This window comes from Cherax quadricarinatus, chromosome 28 (genome assembly GCF_038502225.1).
Source record: "Cherax quadricarinatus isolate ZL_2023a chromosome 28, ASM3850222v1, whole genome shotgun sequence".
NCBI classification, from domain to species: Eukaryota; Metazoa; Arthropoda; class Malacostraca; order Decapoda; family Parastacidae; genus Cherax; species Cherax quadricarinatus.
The window spans coordinates 5,884,360-5,904,359 of NC_091319.1; the positions used below are offsets into that span (position 1 = coordinate 5,884,360).

The 20,000-nt window shown below is 39.8% G+C and overlaps 1 protein-coding gene across 1 annotated transcript in view; it reads left to right on the forward strand.

The window, feature by feature from the left end:
- The first annotated feature begins 709 nt into the window (after window positions 1-709).
- Window positions 710-20,000, forward strand: part of Rho1 (ras-like GTP-binding protein Rho1) — a 52,823-nt gene continuing 33,532 nt past the window's right edge. The window contains exon 1 of the mRNA XM_053782792.2: window positions 710-853. The gene's annotated coding sequence lies outside the window, so the exon portion shown is untranslated. The remainder of the gene's footprint in view (window positions 854-20,000) is intronic.

The window sequence follows — 20,000 nt, forward strand, 5'->3', positions numbered from 1 at the left end:
ATGCGGCCCACGACAGTCGAGCAACTCTGATAACCATTTACTGCTAAATAAGCAAAGGCTACCCAAGTAAGATTTTGCAGCTTCTGTCACCTCTCCCATCTCTTGCCACCTGCTGCTTCATCCCGTCCAACGACCTTCTCTCACCTATCACTTGACCCCTGACCCTCCCTCATCTGTTACTCGTCTTCCCTCACCCGACTCCTAGTCAGAACCTATCCCTCATTTTCCTTTATCTATCCTTCCCTCATCTGCTCCTTACCCTTCCTCAATTGTCCTTGACCATCCCTCATCTACTCCTGACCTTCCTTCACCTGACCTTCCTTCACCTGACCCTCAGTCATCTGCTCGTAACCCACCCTCACCTGACCCTCCACTGTCCTTGACCCACCCTCATCTATCTCCGACCCTCTCTCACCTCTTGCCTCATCTTACCCCGACCCACCCTCACCCTTCCTCTACCCTCACTTTACACTATCTTCAACTTCCCTATATCTTCTTCCCATCTTCCTTATTCCATCACTTACCGTTCCTCACACCCTCCTCTCCTGTCACTACCATCGTCCTTAACACCCTTCCCTTCAACATCATTGCCACTCTCCCACATCCCCCACTCCCCATCACTGTGAGCACCCCATCAAAACCCCCTCTCCCCTTCATACAAGATCCCCTCACGCCCCCTTTCTCCCCACTACAGTTTTAAGCAGCAGCAGCAGCAGCAGCAGCCAGCAGCTTGCTTGTCGCCACCGCCGCCAGTTTCACCGTGGCTGGGTTGAGACAGTGGTGGTGGTGGTGGTGGTGGTGGTGGATCTACCAAACTCCTTGTTACAGTGGGAGTGGTGGTGCTGTGCCCAGGGTATGTCAACTCCCTAGTTCGGTCCCAGGGGCACTGCACTTGTGTACATGTCAAATGAGTGTCAGTTGAGCTGTCTCGGTGTTCAATCATCACTAGAAAGTTGAGCTATAGCCCCCTCACTTCCTGCTGGTGGATCCGAGTGTGTCAAATGTTGTCTGTTCAGTGTAGCTGTAGTAGTAACGCTGAAGTGAGAAGTCAGTGTGCAATACTGAAGGAAAAAAAATGGTGTTGGTGACGCAAAAGTTGTGTGTGAGCAAGAAAGATTAAAAAAAAAAAAGTCATGTGTCCCACCATCCATCTGACTCCTTCCCAACAGGTCTGCCTAAAAAATCTCATGTCTGAAGTTGATTGTTCGGTTTGTTTATGTGAAGGAAGAAGTTTGTGGAGGTAAGTTACTTCCTGAGACTTAATTCAACTCGAATGATGAGGAGTTACTCGACATTTATTGTTATGGTAGGGAGAACTTTCCTTGCATTTAACTTTCTGTTGCCTTCGGCTAGGCGGCGCCTTCTTATCCTCGGGGTAGTCGCAATAGTTTTCGTACAGTCGTGTGATAGATATTAATAATTGGTATGTGACGGTGCAGGTGGTGGCAGTGGTTGTATAATTGGGGAAATCTTACAAGTGGGCTACCACTGCTAAGTCAAGGACCGTCAAAGTGGGTGCAGGTGAGACTGCTGCTTAACCCTTCAAGGAGGGGGGGATGGGGTTGTCTTCATGCTGGTGAAGGGCTCTTAATCGAAGGAATTGGTGGTACCCTCTTCTTCCACGGATCAAACCTGAAATTTACTGTTTCCCGGTTTCTAGGCTCTATGATCTTTATTGCTATGGTGCTTCCCCATGTACATTATTATTATTACCCATGAACATTATTATTATCCCATTAAGACTAAGTAAGCTGAACGAAGAAAAGTCAGGGTTGATACTGATAAGGGGTTCCAGATTTAGACAGTGGGGCTACTTTTCCCTTCCGTAGATCAAACGTGAGTACCTATTCCCCAGCTACTAATATGACCCCTTCGCATTTAACCATTCCTTATGGTTATAATAATAGGCTTCTCAGCCTGTGATTTTTATTTTCCTTAATGATCTTCGTTCTAATAATTCATCACCCTTATTTCTCTTTACAGTAAAAATACACCTCCTGTACTTTATTTTACGAGGCAGTATATATAATTTAAACAGGAGGATTCTTGCTTACATACTCTACAACTGCACAGGGATGCAATTGACGTTCGTTTTGACATAAGAGTGCGTTTATTACTATATTCTCGGGGAGACGCTAAATACGTAGGGGGTCACACAGCCTCTGGGAAATGGAAGGCACTCAGGTTTGACTCGAAGAAGGGGAGGGTAGCTGCAGCTCTGTTGATCATGACCCCTTCACTAGCATGAAGCCCCACTCCATTGAAGGGAGTAAAGGTGAGTAACAATGTAGTTTCGTGAAATTTAATGTTAATTTATATTCATGTTGTACATTTTTTTTAATCGAAGCAAAAAAGCAGGAAACAGAAATCTTTGTACAAGCATTGTGCCGCAAAGTAAGCTGAGATGGTTGGTCTTCCTATTGAGGCTTTCTTCTCATGTGATATGTAGTCAGCTGATTCATACTTGTCTGTCATGTTGGACGTCCAAGCTGTGCGATCTTGCGATGATAAACGTATGTGATGAATTTAGACGATCTCGGGCATGTGATAAATCATGCTCTCGGAAAACTATTCAAACTCCACGCGTAAAACTACCAACTGAAGTTAGTCATCTTTTTTGTGACCTTTGTGAAGAGATATCCAAAGAAACTTCAGCTAAGAGGGTTGGACAACTTTGTGCACCTGTTGCTTGCTGGCCTGTTGCACCAGGTTGTCAAATGTCACAGAATATCACTTCTCGACTTTACAACTCGTGATTCATAGTCTTTTCATACAATGGAAAGGATCTCAAAATTGGTATTATCAGATTAATCTGGGTTGGTTGAACATTAAATTCGTAGTGTTATACAGTGCGTGGCGGAATGGTAGGCAAATAGTTTCGATCCCAGGAAGGGTAGGGCATACTCAATTCCTTAGATCAAGAGCCCTTCGCCTGTATCAAAGAACTTCTTAAGGGGCAAGGATTTCGAAGCCTACAAAGATTTTGACGTATGTCAGTCAAACCATGGTTTAAAACATTCGACTTTTCGAGGTCATCCAAGAAGCATTGAGCCAGCCATTGTCAGTTGCCAGTGCCTTTCCCTACAGTTTCTTCCGAAGAAATAAAGGAATTGGACGAAGCTCTCAGCATATTAGGTGTTAGCCCATCATTGATCTCTGTGATATCACAATATTGCAGGGACTATGCACCAAGAGCTGTTGCTTTGAATCTTTTTAACTAAGCATTTGATAGCACTATATATGCTTCAAAATAGACAACTTAAGTTATCAGAATAGGTAATAAGAAATTGATGCTATTATTATTATTATTATTATTATTATTATTATTATTATTATTATTATTATTATTATTATTATTATTGTAATTTTGCTTGAGGGTGTAATGCAGTGCTCGCTGTCACAGACGGTTGTGCTCTGTTGGTTCCCAGTTTTATCACCTTACGGAAGAATTTTCTTTTTCGTGTTTTTTTTTTAATCCTTGTGTTACCTGTGGAATGCTAAATTAGGCTTATTATCTTGTTGTTTACTACAGGTAACAGCAAAACAAACAATAATAATCTAGCTAGCAGAAGATAAGTTACTCCACATGGGAGGTGCCTTGATGACGTTGAGAGGCTCTTGATTCAAGAAATTGGGCCTATTCTTAAGATAAGGTTTGTTCGGATTTTTAACCCGGAAAAGGGTTATCCACTCAGGATAACCCAATAAAGTCAATGGTCATTGAGGACTGTCTGTCTTATTTCCATTGGGATCCTTTAATCTTGTCCCCCTGGATGCGACCCACAACACTCAACTAACATCCAGGTACCTACTTACTACTAGGTGAACAGGAACACCAGGTGTTTCCACCCGTGCCGGGGATCGAACCACAGACACTCAGTATGTGAGTTGAGTGCTCTATCAACCAAGCCACTGACCCGATTGCTTCCCATTTTCCCCAGGTGTTTTATCACCCCTATGGGTTTTGCGTTCCCCTCTCCCTATGAATGTAACAATATTGAAGATAAATTAGGACACGACTCGCAGCAATGGATTCAAGTTGGAACAGTTTGGATTTGGAAAGTATATAAAGCAAGTACTGATTTGGCAATAGAGTTGTAGATAAGTAGAACAAATTCGCAGGTTGCGTCGTTGAGGCAAGAACTTTGGATAGTTTTATATATACATGTATATATATATATATATATATATATATATATATATATATATATATATATATATATATATATATATATATATATATAATATATATATATATATAATATATATATATATATATATATATATATATATATTATATACTATATATTTATATATATTATATATATATTATATATTTATATATATTATATATATATATATATATATATATATATATATATATATATATATATATATATATATATATATATATAATGTGTGTGTGTGTGTGTGGTTTTACGGGTGTATTGAGTGTGGGTAGGTATGAGTTTGACCTGTCTATCATGGGTCAGTAAACCTACTGCAGTGTTCCTTCATTCTTGTGTTCGTGGTTTACGGGTTTTCTGACTGATGTTGGGCTAGGGTTTGTAGTGCTCACCCTGTTGTATGTCCCATGAGGGTTTTTTAATACAGTATTCTAGTTTTTCCCTACAGGTTAGCTTACCGAAGAAACTATGGGTTTATGAATTTTCTCATACGCAATCAGACGCAAGATTGACTGTGGTGATGATCCTTCCTGTGGCTTATTTGTTGTGTGTTACATATTTTCATTAGTTATTTATATCCCTTTTATTTATTGCTAGTTTCTATTGGTGCCCTTCAACCATACCCTAATTCAAAGTCTTTCCAGAGACTGCAAATTAATTGCCTTCAGCTTATCTTCGTGAGAAAGGTTTCTGACACATGGGATCAACTTAACATTAGAACATAAGAACGAAGGAACACTGCAGCAGGCCTACTGGCCCATGCGAGGCAGGTCCAAGTCTCCTACCGGCTTAAGCCAATGCACCCAACCTAGTCAGATCAGGTCACATTGACTTAAGGGAGGAACACGGCAACCGACCTGGTAGCACAAGCTATCAGGTCCAACTCACACCCACCCACATCCACTCATGTATTTATCCAACCTATTTTTAAAGCTACACAACGTTCTGGCCTCTATAACTGTACTTGGGAGTTCGTTCCACTCATCCACAACTCTATTACCAAACCAGTACTTTACTTTCCTATATCCTTCCTGAATCTGAATTTTTCCAACTTAAAACCATTGCTGCGAGTCCTGTCTAGGCTAGATATTTTCAGCACACTATTTACATCCCCTTTATTTATTCCTGTCTTCCATTTATACACCTCAATCATATCCCCCCTAATTCTACGTCTTTCTAGAGAGTGCAGATTCAGGGCCCTTAGTCTATCCTCATAGGGAAGGTTTCTGATACATGGGATCAAGTTGGTAGGTAAGACACATAGGCAACAGTTTGGCAACTTTATTCCGAAACGTTTCGCCTACACAGTAGGCTTCTTCAGTCGAATACAGAAAGTAGGCAGGAACGGTAGAGATGTGAAGACGATGTAATCAGTCCATCACCCTTGAAGTCGTAGAATTTGAGGTTGTCAGTCCCTCAGCCTGGAGAAGTTCAGTTCCATAGTCAGGGTGATGGACTGATTACATCGTCTTCACATCTCTACTGTTCCTGCCTACTTTCTGTATTCGACTGAAGAAGCCTACTGTGTAGGCGAAACGTTTCGGGATAAAGTTGCCAAACTGTTGCCTATGTGTCTTACCTACCAACCTGTCGGTATTGTATATAGGCTCCATCCTGTCACTTCAACTCCATAGTGTTTCAGACTATGGAACAATACTCTTCTCCAGACTGAGGGACTGACCACCTCAAAACTTCAAGGGTGATGGACTGATTACATCGTCTTCAAGTATCTTCTTCTTCTATCAACTTTTCTGTACTCGACTGAAGAAGCCTACTGTGTAGGCGAAACGTTTCGAAATAAAGATACCTAACTGTTGCATATGTGTCTTACCTAACAACATGTATAGAGTTGAAGAACAACCTGAGGACTCCTATTATTTATGCTTCTTGATATGAAGCCAAGGATTCTATTAGCTTTATTGCGAACACTTATGCACTGTTGTCTTGGTTTCAGATTACTGCTAACCAGAACTCCTAAATCTTTTTCGCAATCCGTAATATTAAGATCTACATTATTTAGTTTATATGTGGCATGGTTATTGTCATGTCCAACATTTAGAACTTTGCATTTGTCTATATTAAACTGCATCTGCCACTTCTCCGACCACTGCATCAGTCTATTCAAATCTTCCTGGAGTGCTCTAATGTCCTCATCAGAATGAATTCGACGGCCTATCTTGGTGTCATCGGCAAACTTGCTGATGTCGCTCTTTATGCCCTCATCTATGTCGTTTATGTAGATTGTGAACAGCAGGGGGCCCAACACTGACCCCTGTGGAACACCGCTCGTGACGCTTCCCCACTCGGATTTATGCAAACTCTCTGCTGCTTATTTGTCAACCATGCCTCTATCCAGGAAAAAATTTCTCCTCCTATTCCATGTGCCTTAATTTTCCTCAATAGTCTCTGATGTGGGACCCTGTCAAGTCCATATACACAATATCATATTCATTACCATGATCTACCTCCTCAAATACCTTAGTGAAAAAAGTTAATAATTTCGTAAGGCAGGAACGCCCCTTTGTAAAACCATGCTGAGATTCGTTGATTAATTTATGCTTTTCAAGGTGGCTACGAACTGTCTCGGCAATTATTGATTCCATAAATTTTCCCACTATGGAGTTAGGCTTATTGGTCTATAGTTCGAAGCTAAGGACCTGTCACCTGCTTTGAAAATAGGTATCACATTTGCCATTTTCCACTTATCTGGCACCATGCCAGTTTGTAGTGATATGTTTTCCATCGCATTTACATCCATTCTCTAATACGGAGACCAGAACTGAGCAGTATAATCTGAATAAGGATTTACCAAACATATTTAAAGTTGAAGCGTAACTTTACGACTTCTATTATTTATGCTACTTGATATAAAGCCAAGAATCCTATTAGCATTGTTGCACTGTTTTCTTGGCTTTAAATTTCTGCCAGTCAGAACTAATTCTATTTTTGCATTCAGTTTTAGTAAGATTTACATTATATTAATAATCTGACACCTCTCATTAGTTGGTGTATTAGATTTAAAGCCTATTGATTACAGGAGAGCCAAATAGGCTGCATGTTACTTGTATACATTACTAGTAAGGTAATGGAGATTACAGTAGACTCGGCGTATATTCGCTATACACACCACCTCTCAGTGTATGTACTCAATTACATATCATTAATTTACCGTCATATTTATCAGAAGTTTCAGTTTAGCATTAGTTTAAACTTGTAACAGTAGTTTTAGCATCGTTTAGTTCCTAATAGAAGTAACTTTAGCGTCGTTTAGTTTTTTTTTTCAACAATAGATTTAGCGTTGTCTAGCAAAAGTTTTATTTGAGGAAGTTTGCTTGGCTCCTGGGATCAACTTCCGTGGTCAATAAACTTTTCTTGTTGTTAGTGAAATTTGTGTCATAATTCAAGCGCTAAACTTGACAGTTTAATAGCAAGCAAATTGGCGGTGGAGAGTGTGAGTGTGTGTGTGTATGTGTGTGTGTGTATGTGTGTGTGTAGGTGTGTGTGTAGGTGTGTGTGTGTGTGTGTGTGTATGTGTGTACTCACCTAATTGTGGTTGCAGAGGTCGAGTCATAGCTCTAGGCCCCGCTCGTGTGTGTGTGTGCGCGTGTTTCGACAGCTCAAAAAAAAAAACTTGTTCTCAGTGCCAGACTTATGTTTCGAAACATGATGCAGCTTCGAGTCTGCTTTTTAAGGATACCTTTAGAAATTTGACTTTAGAAGCACACGTTTTCACACTGAACCTTTATAATAATCAGAAAGAATAGATAGACAGACAGTAGTGACCGAGGGAAGGAAGGAATAAGGCATACAGACAAAAGAAACAGATCTACAGAAGACCGGACAAAATAATCTGGTGTTAAGATGGACGAACTTGGAACTTTTTGGTGTTGATATTGAACCTCTGCAACGTCTAGATTGATAATCCAGCAGATGTCACCCGGTCTTCCCTGAGGAATTTGAGAAATCCAAGATCAACATAAATACTGAGTACTGTATTCTAATTTATTGTTAAAATAAGTTTATTTTAGGTAAAAAAAAAGTCGGCTTTATTCTCTCACCCTGATAGGGATGCTTGTAGAATAATTCCATATAAATCGGAAATCCAAAATAACCGGCATTTTACCATTAATTAAGAAAGACACTCGTCTTCCCAGCGTCCTTTACATTAGGCAAGACAAGGGAAGTAAACTAGACAACATTTATAATCTTATAAGAACACATTTATTTTGTGTTATATTCAGAGAATTTCCCTCCACAGATACCACTCAAATTCATAATACAATGTGATCATCAATAATTGTTTTTCATTTGTCAACAGGGCAGTGTATGTCACGGTGACACATGCACATCGGTCAGTCACTACTAGTGTCAGCAGGACAGTATATGTAACACATGCACACAATCAGTTACTACCAGTACGTTATCATTATATTAATGATATACTATAGTGACGAGTTTGGTATCTTTATTGACGAGACGTTTCGCCTGCTCAGCAGGCTTCTTCAATCGAAATATTGAGGAGACTAGCAGATGTCATTGAGATGTAGATACGAGGTGATCAGTTTCTCAGCCTGAGTAGTATGTCTGACGTGGTCAGTGCCTCCGACGAATGTGAAACTGCAGAATGAGACAGCAACTTTGATACTACCAGTTTAGCATTCATTCACCTCGCTTGAAAGTCCAAATCTTTGACTTTTCATTACTAATGCCGTCTAAAAGTTTATTGAATGTAATCATTATTATGTCTAGTGTCGTTTCCATCAGTTTGTTTTATTCTCCCAGCCATAAATCTCTTTTGACGAGTCATGGTAACGGGCATCTATTACATGCAAATCACTAACAGCACCTTGTAGTCCTGTCTAAACTTGATATGGACACTCATCTTTTCCTTTACTTCAGATTTGTAGAATTGGATGGTTGAAGATAGTTCAGTCCGTGGGCTTGCCGGTCTACAACTATACATTCTTCTAGCCACTTTCTGAGTTTAGTTTTACTTGTGTGTGGCTTTGTATATGTATTTTTAATATATATATATATATATATATATATATATATATATATATATATATATATATATATATATATATATATATATATATATATATATATATATATATATATATATATATATATATATATATATATATGAAGAAACACAACTTTTGTGGTACTGAAAGATAATGGTTTAATTTTTATTCGCAGCGGCGCTGTATAACCCTTAATTTTTATTCGCAGCTCTTCGTTATGATTATAATAGTTTGTATTCAAGCTTTCTGTACTTCCTCATGAATGTTGTTTCCTGCGTGTTAACTGTTATAATGGTAGAATTTCCGACAAAATGTTAGGTAAATGAACACAGATGCAACTAATGTAGCAGTTTATTGTGGCAACGTTGAGTTCTCCAGGAGCTTTGTCAAGCCGTTGTAACGGCTTCAGTTCCTTGAATCGAGTCTCCCATCCATTCTCCCATCCATTCCCCAAGGCGCTACTGGTTTAGCGCTTCCCATGAATGTAATAAAAATAAGCACCAGGAGGTCAGGGTCGAAGAAAGACAGGTCACATGAGGTCATGAAATAGTTGAGGTCAGATACTGGTGAGGGTAGAGGGTGGGGGTAAGATGACAGATTTATTATTATATGAATCACGGATAATATAGGCAATACTACCCTTATGGGTTTAACGTTTAGTTATGATAATAATAATAATATGGGCAATACGTGCAGTCAACTTGTACAATTGTACATGTCACTGCTCGATGGTATTGGTGAAGTGAATCACTGCTACTTCCAAAATTCTGTGTCTGTTTCTTTCGTTCTCGTGCAATAGTTATGCTCTTCCCCAGTCCATGATGTGAGAATGAAGGTTGTGATGGACTGTGCAGGCGTTGTCCATTTGATCCCTCCTGCACGCATATTTCTGTTTTTGAAGGCGTGTCTGAAGGTCTCTGCTCCTGAAGGCGTGTCTGAAGACACGCCTTCAGCGGAAGAAGAATAAGTATTAGGAGTTTTGAAGATCATGATTTTTTTATAATAATGATGAAGGGGTGTTTGGGGTTAGTTAACCCATGAGGGTTATTAACCCAGTACAAAAACATGGTTGGTATGAGGGAGGGAAGGTGAGTATGAAGGAAGATGTGAGGGTGAGGTACAGTAGGGAGGAGTGAGGGACAGTGGGATGGGAAGGTGGGAGGGATGGAGGGTAAATGACCGTAAGCCAGAGTTCGAAGGCGATATGGAAGATTTTTATTTTTACTTAGCAAAACTGTATACACTCGCAGTGTGTGGCTAACATGGTCTATATGGAAGTTACAGTGTTGTAACAAAAGCTAACTATGTTTGTCTGACATATTCCATCACACAGGATGGGTTGTATACTTGAGGTCACGAAATGTGTCAACCTGAACTGGAAGATTTTGGTAGGGCTGTGAGGTTATAGTCAGACATTAAAGTATGGGTTCACAACTGCCACAGCATTATAGGTTTCCTTCCAGCAGAGCTGGAGTTACTACTACCTTCTCACATAAACACAAAGGTGTTTTTCAGCCTACCACCACCACACCACCTGTTTCTTAACTGTAATGGCTGCAGTTAACAGTCTGTGGTAACTGACACTAGTGGACAGTTAGCAAAGGTATTTTTGTTACATAACGGCAGGGTAGTATTGCACAATTAACAGCTAAGCAGTTAATATTTAACAGTGTCCGGTCAGCCATTAACACTCATCAGTTTTTCAACAGTCAACGTAGGATAATCAACAGATGGCATTTAAACAGATAATAAGCCTTACTGTTAACAGACATTGAGTAAACATAAGATGACAACCAACTGATATCAACCAACAATTTTTCAAATTTAGCAGATAAAAGGCACTAGCAGCAAAATGCTGAAATATAAACAGCAACAACAACTATTATTATTATTATTATTATTATTATTATTATTATTATTATTATTATTATTATCAAATTATATTAATATTGTTTTAAGCATTTTTTATTAGGTATCCCCTTCTATTTTTCGATTTTATTTCGCTCGTAACTAGAGAACCTCTCATCTGATCGAATTCAAATTCTGAACGCTTGTGCATGGTAACAAGGACCAGATTTTGGGAACAACTGACATGTGCAGGTGACCTGTGACCAAAGTCACTGAACCCATTCCCAGCATCCTAGGTGACTTACACGTCACTATGTATGATAATTGTACTGATGTGCACCTGTACCTAAATAAATATACTTACTGATCCTGGAATGGCTGGAATAACTTCTGAAAGCCTCAATGGTGGAGCTTCAAACGTTTTACAAACGTGTCTAAAAAAATGACGAGGGCGGAGAGTGAAATCCAGATGTGTTAGTGCAGATGTGTGTGATTTTTTGTTACCATTGACTAACCTTAAATAATTTTCAGTTTACCTTTTTTGAAAAGTGTTTAATGGTTGATACATCTTAGGGCCAGGATAGTACCTATTAGGCTTTGTTTACACGCAGGGAAACTTAAGGTGGAGGGTTCCTGGATTTATGGGATACAGGGATACCTTTATAGAATTAGTGAAGCAGTGGCCCCTGGATTTATGGAATACTGGGATACCTTTACAGAATTAGTGAAGCAGAGTGGCCCCTGGATTTATGGGATACCGGGATACCTTTATTGAATTAGTGAAGCAGAGTGGCCCCTTGATTTATGGGATACTGGGATACCTTTATAGAATTAGTGAAGCAGAGTGGCCCCTGGATTTATGGGATACTGGGATACCTTTATAGAATTAGTGAAGGAGAGTGGCCCCTGGATTTATGGGATACTGGGATACCATTATTGACTTAGTGAAGCAGAGTGGTCCCTGGATTTATGGGATACTGGGATACCTTTATTGAATTAATGAAGCAGAGTGTCCCCTGGATTTATGGGATACCGGGATACCTTTATTGAATTAATGAAGCAGAGTGGCCCCTGGATTTATGGAATACAGGAATACTTCTATTGAATTAGTGAAGCAGAGTGGCCCCTGGATTTATGGGACACCGGGATACCTTTATTGAATTAATAAAGCAGAGTGGCCCCTGGATTTATGGGATACAGGAATACTTCTATTGAATTAGTGAAGTAGAGTGGCCCTGGATTTAAGGGATACAGGGATACCTTTCAGGGACTGCGCAGCAACAAGTTATCATCAAAAGCTTATAGCCTGGAGGATTCTGGTGTCATCAGTCTTTAAACAATCTCCATTCCTGTGAGGGATCTGTTTGCCTTAAAGTTGGTAAATGGCTCTTGATCCAAGGAATTGAAACTACCCTCCCTTTTCTCAGATCAAACCTGTTTACTTCCCATTCCCTCGGGCTGTGTGACCCCTACACTCACCAAATTAGCATTATAGTGTAGGGGAAGCGCTAAACCCGTCAACAGCATCTGGAGGAGAGGCAGCAACAGCAAAAACATCAGTACCAATAACAGTAGCAACAACAAAAGCATCAGAACCAATAACAGGAGTAGCAACAGCAATAACAGAAGCAACAGGACTACCTAATTTATTTCTTAAGAATAAGTAAACTAAACATAAACATTGAGATAATATTATGTTAATACTGTCATGGTTCCACTGTCGTATTCTGTTAATACTGTCATGGTTCCACTGTCGTATTCTGTTAATACTGTCATGGTTCCACTGCGGTATTCTGTTAATACTGTCATGGTTCCACTGTCGTATTCTGTTAATACTGTCATGGTTCCACTGCGGTATTCTGTTAATACTGTCATGGTTCCACTGTAGTATTCTGTTAATACTGTCATGGTTCCACTGTGGTATTCTGTTAATACTGTCATGGTTCCACTGTGGTATTCTGTTAATACTGTCATGGTTCCACTGTAGTCTGTTAATACTGTCATGGTTCCACTGTAGTATTCTGTTAATACTGTCATGGTTCCACTGCGGTATTCTGTTAATACTGTCATGGTTCCACTGTGGTATTCTGTTAATACTGTCATGGTTCCACTGTGGTATTCTGTTAATACTGTCATGGTTCCACTGTGGTATTCTGTTAATACTGTCATGGTTCCACTGTCGTATTCTATTAATACTGTCATGGTTCCACTGTAGTCTGTTAATACTGTCATGGTTCCACTGTAGTATTCTGTTAATACTCTCATGGTTCCACTGTCGTATTCTGTAAATACTGTCATGGTTCCACTGTAGTCTGTTAATACTGTCATGGTTCCACTGTAGTATTCTGTTAATACTGTCATGGTTCCACTGTGGTATTCTGTTAATACTGTCATGGTTCCACTGTGGTATTCTGTTAATACATTCATGGTTCCACTGTGGTATTCTGTTAATACTGTCATGGTTCCACTGCGGTATTCTGTTAATACTGTCATGGTTCCACTGTAGTATTCTGTTAATACTGTCATGGTTCCACTGTGGTATTCTGTTAATACTGTCATGGTTCCACTGTGGTATTCTGTTAATACTGTCATGGTTCCACTGTGGTATTCTGTTAATACTGTCATAGTTCCACTGTGGTATTCTGTTAATACTGTCATGGTTCCACTGCGGTATTCTGTTAATACTGTCATGGTTCCACTGTGGTATTCTGTTAATACTGTCATGGTTCCACTGCGGTATTCTGTTAATACTGTCATGGTTCCACTGTGGTATTCTGTTAATACTGCCATGGTTCCACCGCGGTATTCTGTTAATACTGTCATGGTTCCACTGCGGTATTCTGTTAATACTGTCATGGTTCCACTGCGGTATTCTGTTAATACTTTCATGGTTCCACTGTGGTATTCTGTTAATACTGTCATGGTTCCACTGTGGTATTCTGTTAATACTGTCATGGTTCCACTGTGGTATTCTGTTAATACTGTCATGGTTCCACTGTGGTATTCTGTTAATACTGTCATGGTTCCACTGTGGTATTCTGTTAATACATTCATGGTTCCACTGCGGTATTCTGTTAATACGTTCATGGTTCCACTGTAGTATTCTGTTAATACTGTCATGGTTCCACTGTGGTATTCTGTTAATACTGCCACATGAAATATAAAAGCCCAAATTCCAGATCTACTCACTACCATAAGAACGTACTAGATTGAAAGATACGCAGAAGAAAGTGTAAAATAGACCCAGTGCAAAGTAGGAGAGCTATGGGCACAATACGAGAGCACCGTATCAACATCCATGGGCCCAGACTTCTCAATCTGCTAAGAGTAACGGGACAGCAGCAGCATCAGCAACACTATTGGCAGCAACAACAGCAGCAACAACAGTGGCAGTGACAGAGGAAGTGCCAAGTGCTGAGTTGGCACTCCACGAATAACTAGCCACGCCCCTTTTACCTCACTTCCCCCTTTTCTCTCTTCTGTCTTCCATTCCCTCACCCTCTCATTTTCCTCTTTCTTTCCCTCTTTCTCCTCACTTCCCTCACCAGCCTTGACCTCCAGTGACCTGTTTCTCAGGTGTTTATACTTCTCCCTCGTTTATTCCCTATCATGCCATCCTCTGCACCGTATTCGTACTCAAGGCCCCAAAGAAGGGGTGACGGGGATCGCAAAGAATTAGAGAGAGAGGATGGAAGGAGAAAGAAAGGAAGGAAGAAAGAAAGGAAGAAACGAAGATGATTAAGGAAGGATGAGAGGGAGGGAGGAGGGGGAAGGGGAATATTAGTGGGCACGTAGGGTTAGTGAAGAGGCTTTGAAAACACACACACACACACACACACACACACACACACACACACACACACACACACACACACACACACACACACACACACACACACACACACACACACACGCCCATACTGGAGTATGCAGCACCAGTTTGGAACCCACACCTAGCCAAGCACGTAAGGAAACTAGAGAAAGTGCAAAGGTTTGCAACAAGACTGGTCCCGGAGCTAAGGGACTAAAATACTGAGAAGAATCGACAAGATGGACAGAGACAAAATGTTCCAGAGATGAGACACAGCAACAAGGGGTCACAGTTGGAAGCTGAAGACTAAGATGAATCACAGGGATGTTAGGAAGTATTTTTTCAGTCGCAGAGTTGTTAGGAAGTGGTTTAGTCTGGGAAGTGATGTAGTGGAGGCAGGATCCATACATAGCTTTAAGAAGAGGTATGATAAAGCACATGGAGCAGGAAGAGTGACCCAGTAGCGGCCAGTGAAGAGGTGGGGCTAGGAGCTGTGAATAGACCCCTGCAACCACAACTAGGTGAGTACACACACACACACAAGTCATTCACGACACTATACCGTGTACGCCACGCCCTTATTGGAGTACGCACTAGTATGGAACCCATACCTGGTCAAACATTTCAAGAAATTGGAGAAAGTGCAAAAGTTTACAAGACTAAAGATTAAGGGAACTCAACCTGACGACCCTAAAGGGTAAGAGGGATAGGTGAGACATAATAACGACGTATAAAATATTGAGAGGAATTGACAACGCGGACAGGGCCAGAATGTTTCAGAGATGGGACACAGCAACACTCAGATGAGTCAGAGGGATGTTAGGAAGTCTTTCTTCAGCCTCTGAGTTGTCAGGAAGTGAAACAATCTGGAGGGTGAAGTAGTGGAGGCAAGATCTTGGAGCGGAGAGTTCATCCAGTAGCGACTAGCGAAGAGGCGGGACTAGGAGCTGTGACTCGATCCCTGCAACCACATATAGGTGAATACATGCGCAAACACACGTATATATACATACACACAAATATAGGCATATGCATACATACGCATATACACGGAAAAAACTGAGAGTACATTTGATTATATATATATATATATATATATATATATATATATATATATATATATATATATATATATATATATATTTATTTATTTATTTATTTATTCAGGTATACACAAATACAGTTATATAGATTATCCTACATAGCAGCATATGTGTAGAAAACCTGGGATAACCCAAAAAAGGCAGAGTGATTTATTTCCATTGGGGTCCTTTTACCTTATTATTATAATATAAAGGTGATAATATCTTATTATTATTCTATAATGGAGATAGCATCTTATTATCATACTATTAAGACTATCTACTACACGAGGGTCATTAAGACTACCTACAATACGAGGGTCATTACTAGGAATAAGGTAAAATTACACGTGTGTTATCTGGAGGTTATTCCGGGGATCAACGCCCTTGCGGCCCGGTCCATGAGCTACATTCATCAGGCACCTTTTGGCACTCTTCTTGAACTGGTTCATGCTATGACTGGCTTCGACATGTGCGGGCAGTCTGTTCCATTCCTTTATTGCTGAACAATAAAGGGTGTTTAAAGCCAGGCCACTGACTGTGGGTACTACCAAGTTGTGCTCTCTCCCCCTAGTACTATGATTGCTCCGGTTCCCAGTCTTGACAAAATTGGCAACAAGATATTCTGGACACTGTTTGTGAACAATTTTATAAACATGATTTAGCTTCAGTTGTTTTACTCTGTCTTCAATATTCAGCATATCTAACTGCTGTAATTCATCCTGGCCTACATGATCTCTTGGACCCAGGTCCAAGAGAGCATATATGTTTATATATATATATATATATATATATATATAAGGAAGTACCACCTCTATAGCTGGAATGGGGACCCTCATCCTCAGAGAAGACAATAAACGTACCTCAGGGAAAACTCAAGGTTCTCCCCGGAGCTGTTTGAATATTTTTTTTCTCCTACCACCCCCTTTATTTTATATTCTATGTGAACATTTATTAATAAACAGAATACATTTACAGAAAAGCACAAACATGAATACAATGGTACAATGTATTAAAGATCATGAATTTCTTCCAGCTCCTCCGAAGCCGGACACGAGCCAAGCATGCAGCAAGCATTTCCCCTCTGGATGGCCACGCTGAGGCGCTGGAACATGAAAGTGGCTGCCCTTGGGTCCCTGGTGGTGTCGATGAGTCTGGAACCCAATTCTTTAAGGAAACATGTGACATTTTTCCCCATGATCCCAGGGTCTCTGATCCCACTGGGACAATTGATACTGTTGGCTGATGTCCCTGTACTTGCTGATCTTGTACTCCTCCCTGTGGTCAGCAGCTCCTCCCTGTCGCCCAACACTGTGATGGATATAGGTGTCAGCCAGTGTGTAGTATAGTCCCATGCTAAGAGCTTGCCATTCTTCCAAGGATAGATGGTGATCCCATCGGGGGGGTTTACTGGGTTGTGGGTATTGTTGGCTGCTAGTGATCGGGGCTCGCTCTCGGCTGGGCATCCAGCTGTAGCAAGGGTTCTCTTTATGATGTCGTTGACCTCATTGTGTCTTGCATGCCAGCCCTTGGTTTTGGAACAGTTAAGACCATGTAGACCGTATTGGTCTGCTTGCGCTTCGCCGCAAATACACGTATATTCTGTGTGGATTGGGGCAGCAAGGCGCAGAGCCACTGCAATACGGAGGGTCTTAGGGTTGAGTCGCGTTCCCATTGCCGATATGGGAACTGTTTGGAGGAAGTCCCCGGAGTGATGTGCGCTCACAGCCTGGAGACGGGCAGTCTCCCTATCTGATGTTGCAGCCTTGAGCATGTTGGCAAACACCTTTTCAGCGATTGGGCCATCCCAGCTTGACTGTTGAGCCAGTGCTGCACTAGGGTTTGGTGCTGGAGCAGCAAGAGTCTCCCATTCAGTGATGGCACTGGCATAGCTAGGGTCCTGTATTCCTGCTGAGTCACTGAGGTTATCAGGAAGAATTTGTCTTATCAACTCGTTTGATGCTATGGAAGAGGATAGGAAAGCTGGTAGAGCAATCTGGGAGGATATATATATATATATATATATATATATATATATATATATATATATATATATATATATATATATATATATATATATATATATATATGCAAAACAACCACTCTGTAAGACGCTTTCGTGACTACTCACATTATCAAGGAACTATGAAAGTAAAGCATCCAAGGAAGCTATATAAGGGGTCCGGCCAGCACCTCACTATCAGATCCCACAACGGTTAAACACCTGACGCGCGGCGACCCAACTTGGATAGGTCCCTTGCACAACTCACCCCCAAGCTATTCTACCCAAGAAAATTTAAAAATTATTATTTGTCCAGTGTATTATTAAATTCTTCCCAAATTCTATTAATTATAAATGGATCTAATTTATATAAACCAAAGGAAATATTCATATTATTGTCAAAACTGCTTTTTATGAAACAAGATTCAATTATATTCCTGTCGACCATGGACTTGCTTGATACTACTTTCTCAACTTTTTGAAAATCAATTGGATGGTTAAAATCTCTTACATGAATAAACAGAGCATTGGAATCTTGTCCAGTTCTAATGCTATATTTATGTTGTTTTAATCTTAGTTCGAGATTTTTACCAGTTTGACCGTAATAAACTTTATCGCAAATTTTACAAGGAATCTTATAGATACATCCATCAGCATTTTGGGGGGAATTCTTTATCAAAAGTTTTTTCACTGTATCAAGATTTTTGAATACAACTTTAATATTAAAAGTCTTAAGAAGAGAAGGCATATCAACCAAGTTTTCATGGTAAGGGAGAACCAACATATTTTTAGTTGAATAAGGCTGGTTGTCCCTTTTTGGATTATAAAAAGTGTTTCTAGCAGCTTTAAAAGATTTATCAATTACATTTCTTGGGTATTTTAAATCATTACCTATTTCATAAATTTTGGATATTTCCTCATATTTTGAAATCACCTGTTTACTGTGATCTTATTGCATATATATATATATATATATATATATATATATATATATATATATATATATATATATATATATATATATATATATATATATATATATATATATCGCTAATAAATAACAGTAAATATAAGCTATATATATCTTAATAACAAGGTGGAATTTTTCATTCATTCTGTAACACAAATATTGTTATAAGAATACCTGTACAGGTCAACAATAAAGCTTTATATTATATTAGTTTGTAAATAGAGATGTAGAGTAGAGAAGACTTAATTTTCACGTTGGTACGAAAGAAAATGGTGGTTATCAGAGCCAAGCAGAGGGTAAGCTACACCAAAACTGAACTGCGTGAAACTGGAGGAGAATATGTAATTTATTTAAGTACAGGTACACATAAGTACAATTATCACACATAAATTTAATATATATGTAAATTACCTACGCTATCCCCCCCAAAAAGTCAAATTGACCTTTTTCCATTGGGATGTTCGTAATATCTTTTTTCAAGCCTAGTAGTAAGTTACAGTAGGCATCACTCATGTTATAATCGATTTTGTTCGGATTTTTAATCTCGAAGGGTTAGCCACCCAGGATAACCCAAGAAAGTCGGTGCGTCATCGAGGACTGTCTTACTTCCATTGGGGTTCTTCAGCCTTGTCCCCCAGGATGCGACTTAACAGCAGTCGACTGACACCCAGGTACCTACTTGAATGCTAGGTGAACGGGGATAATAGGTGTAAGTAAACACGCCCAGTGTTTCCACCCGGCCGGGGATTGAAGAACGGACACTCATTATAACCTATGTATGATAATTCTATGTAACTGTATTTGTGTATACCTGAATAAATTTACTTACTTACTTACTTACTTACTAACTCAACTGTGTGAAAATCAGTTACAATAAAAGGAGATACAATAAGATTAAATTAAACTGACCTATTTACATGAACATTAAAGAGAGGATCAGCTTACAATAATAGGTACACGAGTTAGATATACAAGAAATCGCTCTCCTCCCTTTCTGTAGCGTCATTTCTTATGTACCTTTTAGCTCTTTTCCTGAACTGGTTCATGCTTGGACAGGTTTTGATATGTTCAGG